The sequence below is a fragment of the Pan troglodytes genome, chromosome 10 (assembly GCF_028858775.2).
Source record: "Pan troglodytes isolate AG18354 chromosome 10, NHGRI_mPanTro3-v2.0_pri, whole genome shotgun sequence".
In the NCBI taxonomy this organism is placed as follows: domain Eukaryota; kingdom Metazoa; phylum Chordata; class Mammalia; order Primates; family Hominidae; genus Pan; species Pan troglodytes.
This window is the reverse complement of record NC_072408.2, coordinates 99,779,546-99,784,734: the sequence shown is the minus strand read 5'-3', so window position 1 is coordinate 99,784,734 and position 5,189 is coordinate 99,779,546. Positions and strand designations below refer to the sequence as shown.

The window sequence follows — 5,189 nt, the reverse complement described above, 5'->3', positions numbered from 1 at the left end:
GAGGCAGGAGAATCACTTGAACCCAGAAAATGGAGGTTGCAATGAGCCAAGATCGCGCCACTGCACTCCAGTCTGGGTGATAGGGCAAGACTCTGTCTCAAAAAAAAAACAAAACAAAACCCAAAAACATATAAACTCTTAACATTCCTTTTTCAAACACAAGCTGTGCTGTCATCCTTTTGATTATTACCATAACATAATTTTAATTAAACTCTTACTTTTATTTCATTTATGTGACTAGGCCTAAAATCAACATTTTAACCACACCATGAAAAAATCATTAGCAATTTATACTCACTCAGTGGTTGAAATGAAGTAGTGAAAACCATTTTGCTTTTCCTCCCTCTCTCCCTTTCTTTCTCCCTCCTTTCCTTTCCCCCCTTTTCCTCTTTTATTCCTCCTTCCTTTCTTCCACAAACATTCATCCTTTTAAGAGCCTGAAGCTTTTCTAAGTGCACACATTTGGAAGATATAATACTTAGATTCAAGCATACTTAACCAGCCATGTCCAGAATAAGTTTAATGTGATGCAATTGACCTATTGTAATATCCATCCACACATCTCACATGTTTTTAAACTCTTATTTTGGCCCATTCATCTTTGAATACTGACTCACCACCATGCAGTTCTTGATTAGATTATTGTTCACCTCTACTCTGAGAGCAAAATAAGAGTGTGCTCAGCTGACTGTAGTGAGTCAGTGGACCCTGTTTTCATTTCCTAATTCCAGTTCTACTTCAGGATTGAATAAGCAATTATCTACACAGCAATTGTAATTAAACCCATTAATTAAAAAAATACACATAGACCTTAACACATCAATTAAAATGGTATAGGTTGTGTCTAACAAAGATGTGAATCAAACAAGTAAATATTTCTATGTACAAAGGCTAAAATAGAAAACAAGACTGAGTATGTTTAACATAGCTGATATATCACTGTGGACCTGCTTCCATGTCTTCTGCTGTTTTTAGAAATGATTTTTTTTTTCTTTTTCTTTTTTTTTTTTTTTGAGATGGAGTTTCACTCTTGTTGCCCAGGCTGGAGTGCAATGGCACAATCTTGACTCCCTGCAACCTATGTCTCCCAGGTTCAAGTGATTCTCCTGCCTTAGCCTCTCGAGTAGCTGGGATTACAGGTGCATGCCACCACACCCAGCTAATTTTGTATTTTTAGTAGAGATGGAGTTTCTTCATGTTGGTCAGGCTGGTCTCAAACTCTCGACCTCAGGTGATCTGCCTGCCTCGGCCTCCCAAAGTGCTGGGATTACAGGCATGAGCCACTGCGCTCTGCCAGAAATTATTTTCTTTTGTTGCTTTTGTTGTTGTTAATATTTGGTAGGCCGCCGAGGTCTTCTAAAGTATGGACAAAAGATAAGAATTTGTTAGCTCTTGTATATGATGTTTATTAACATCCCAATGACACATGAAAACATGTCCTGAAGGGTATCATTTATATTTGAGTTTCTCTTGGCTGGGTGCAGTGGCTCACAACTATAATCCCAGCACTTTGGGAGGCTGAGGCAGGAGGATCACTTGAGCTCAGGAGTTCAAGACCAGCCTGGGCAACATGGTGAAATCTCCATCTCTAATAAAAATACAAAAATTAGCTGGGCATGGTGGTGTCCATCTGTAGTCCAGCTCCTTGGAAGACTGAGGTGGGAGGATTTCTTGAGCCTGGGAGGTTGAGGCTTCAGTGAGCAGTGATCATGCCACTGCACTCCAGCCTGGGTGACAGAACAAGACCCTGTCTCAAAAAAAAAAAAAAAATTATAGTTTCTTTAAGTCATTCATTTTAAAATAAACTAGAAAATTCTGTATGTTTAGCTAAGCTACTTTATAAAATGAAGTCAAGGGGTAAATCTTAACAAACTTGTCTGAATATAGATTAGGACTTTCCTGTTTATTTTTAGGATAATCCTCAGTGGTGCTGACAATGGGTGGGAAGTAGCCCCCATTTTAAAAAGGGTATCTGCACACATGTGCACAGGCCTTACTATGACACAGTCATTCTTTCTCGTCCAGGAATTGTCACTCCCAAAATTCTATAGCAGAGAAGGCTGGTGTTTCATTAAGACAGGTGCATCTTTGGGGGGACTTCACAAAAAGAGAGAACACACTGGCATTTATTCCCTGTTCCACATGGGATGGAGCCAAGTGAAGGGGGACAGTAAGAGCACCCCTTAGAGAATCGAGGGGCTAGCCAGAAACAGGTGAGGGACTTTTACTCCTTGGCCAGATGCCTGCTGGGCTGGAGGAGTGTGTAGGCCTGCCCAGTGCTACTACAGGACTGAAAAGCAATTAAGTTTTGGGGAGAACCTGACAAGGGTCTGATAGAGGCAGGAGGCAGGCAAATGCCTAGGCAGATAGGGGCAGGTCCCTGGTGAAACCCAACCTTCAAGACAGAAACTGTCCTGGGTAAATACTCAGATGGGATTGAGAACCCACCTTCCTGTTTGGTGCACTTTCCTTTGATTGATCCCCACTCTTCACCTATTTTACATATACCTACCTTTTCCTAATTGGTTTTCTACACTGTTGTGCCCACCTTTGAGTGGTGTCTTTGCTATGACCATTTTTGGATACTCACAAACCAATCAGCACACACTCCCTATTCTGAGCCCATAAAAAGCCCCAGGCTCAGCCATATTGGGGAACTTTCCTGTCTTTGGGTAGGAGAACTACCCCCACCTCCTGCCGTGTCTGCTCTTTTTGCTGAAAGCTTTCCTTTCACTTAATAAATTCTACTCCACTCACTGTTTGATGTTTGTGTGCCTAATTCTTCCTGGTCGTGAGACAAGAACCCAGACTTAGCTGAGCTAAGGAGCAAAAATCCTGCATCAGGTCTCCTGGAGTTTGAGGGGTATAGAGGAACTAGAGTGACCTCTAGTGACAGGGCAAGGACACAGGGTTGCTGTGGCAGCAATTACACCACCATTGTTTGACTGGGCAAGAATGCATAAGGTTATCCATGAACCACGGGGACACTGTGGAGACTGTTCACCAGATGGAGTAAAAGGACAGATCATGTACCATTTCCTCAATGCTGGTCCTGCCTGTCAGCTGTCATAGAAGACAGGGGAGGAATAGGGATGAGAAGAGAGGACAGGAGATTTAAATTGGATGAGAAATTAAAGTTTAATATAGACTGAACTAGAATTTTCCATAGCTGAAAATGAGACTCTTCTCACATCTGAGAATGGCCCCAAAGCTAAGAGATCTCCCTGAAATGTCATCTGGGGCAAAGAAGGGAGCTCTGCTTGCTTGAAGGTAGCAGTAGATAAGAAAAAGTAGTTTACTGATTATAATAACCAATTCAGCACATTCAATAAATTAGTTTCACAGTTTATTTTAAAAGTAAGCTACTGTACCACCTATGGTCTAACCTTGCATATATATATAAAACCCACAAAGAAAAAATAAAAACAAATTAAAAAAAAAACCTTGAACCTGAATTTAGACTAGCCTCTTCAACAAATTACCAGCTTACTGGAAGTATAGGTGATGGAAAAACCCATTAATGACACCAGGAGAAAACTGTCAGCCCAATTCTGAATGTAAGAAATTCAACAGGACAAACAGCCTTACTTCTTCAATGAACACATAGCATGTTACAAAGTTAATTCATGATCCCAGAGTTAAAAGCATTAGAAAAGCGAGGAAACACAAGGGAAGGGGAACTGTCATACATTAAAAGAGACTTTAAAAAAAGTTTTTTTTTTTGAGACAGAGTCTCGCTCTGTCGCCCGGTCTGGAGTGCAGTGGTGCGATCTCAGCTCACTACAAGCTCCGCCTCCCGGGTTCACGCTATTCTCCTGCCTCAGCCTCCCGAGTAGCTGGAACTTCAAGCACACGCCACCACACCCGGCTAATTTTTTGTACTTTTTTTTTTTTAGTAGAGATGGGGTTTCACCGTGTGAACCAGGATGGTCTCAATCTCCTGACCTTGTGATCTGCCCACCTCGGCCTCCCAAAGTGCTGGGATTACCGGCGTGAGCCACCAAGCCTAGACTAAAAAAAATTTTTTTTTAATTTTAATTAATGAATTTATTTATTTTGGAACGCTTCACGAATTTGCATGTCATCCTTGAGCAGGGGCCATGCTAATCTTCTCTGTATCGTTCCAATTTTGGTGTATGTGCTGCTGACGCAAGCAAAAAACAGACTTAGAATATGTAAAATATGTAATGTCTGCACTGTGTTTGAATTTTTATTTGAACAGCCATAAAAATACTCTTGAGACAATCAAGAAAAGTTAAACTTGGACTGGATGTTAAATATGATTCTTTGGAGGCATGACAATGTTATTGTTGTTTCTTTTTTCAAGTTCTTAGGCATTAGGGAAGCATACTGAAATATTTACACGTAGAGAAATTTCATGACTGGGATTTGTTTTAAAATACTCCATGATAAAAGAAAAAAATCTGAGAATTTAGGGGGTAAGGGAAGATTCATAAAAAAAGAATGGCAGGGTGTAAATAATTATTGAAGCTGGGCAATAGGTACATATGGCTTTGTTACATTTTTCTTTCTATTTTCACATGTGAAATTTTCCATAATAAAAGGTTTAAAGGCCAGGAACCATGGCTCATGCCTGTAATCCCAGAAATTTGGGAGGCTGAGGTGGACAGATTGCTGGAACTCAAGAGTTTCAAGACCAGCCTGGGCAACATGGTGAAACCCCATCTCTACAAAAAATACAAAAATTAGACAGGTGTGGTGGCACATGCCTGTAGTCCCAACTACTTGGGAGGTTGAGGTGGCAGGATTTCTTGAGCCCAGGAGGGTGAGGCTGCAGAGAGCCGTGATCACAGCACTGTACTCCAGCCTGGGCAAGAGAGTAAGACTCTGTCTAGATATCAGATACCTTGATTTTATTTTTTTAAGGTGTGAATGTAATATGGCATAATGAAGTTAACCTCAGTTTTGAATACTGGCTACATCTTTTATCAGCTATATGACTTAGGAAAGTCACTTAACCCTTACAACCTCCATTTTCCCTATTGCCAAATAAGAATTATGATTCCTCTTGGCCGGGCGTGGTCGCTCATGCCTGTAATCCCAGCACTTTGGGAGGCCGAGGTGGGTGGATCGCTTCAGATCAGGAGTTTGAGAGCAGACTGGCCAACATGGTGAAACCCCATTTCTACTAAAAATACAAAATTAGCTGGGCATGGTGGTGCATGCCT

General features: G+C 41.1%; 1 non-coding gene across 1 annotated transcript; it reads right to left on the bottom strand.

Moving 5' to 3' along the window:
- Positions 1-4,050: 4,050 nt before the first annotated feature.
- On the bottom strand, positions 4,051-4,157 carry LOC112205060 (U6 spliceosomal RNA). Its single transcript, XR_002938925.1, has one exon. It is a non-coding gene; the product is annotated as a U6 spliceosomal RNA (small nuclear RNA).
- Between the last annotated feature and the right edge of the window lie 1,032 nt (positions 4,158-5,189).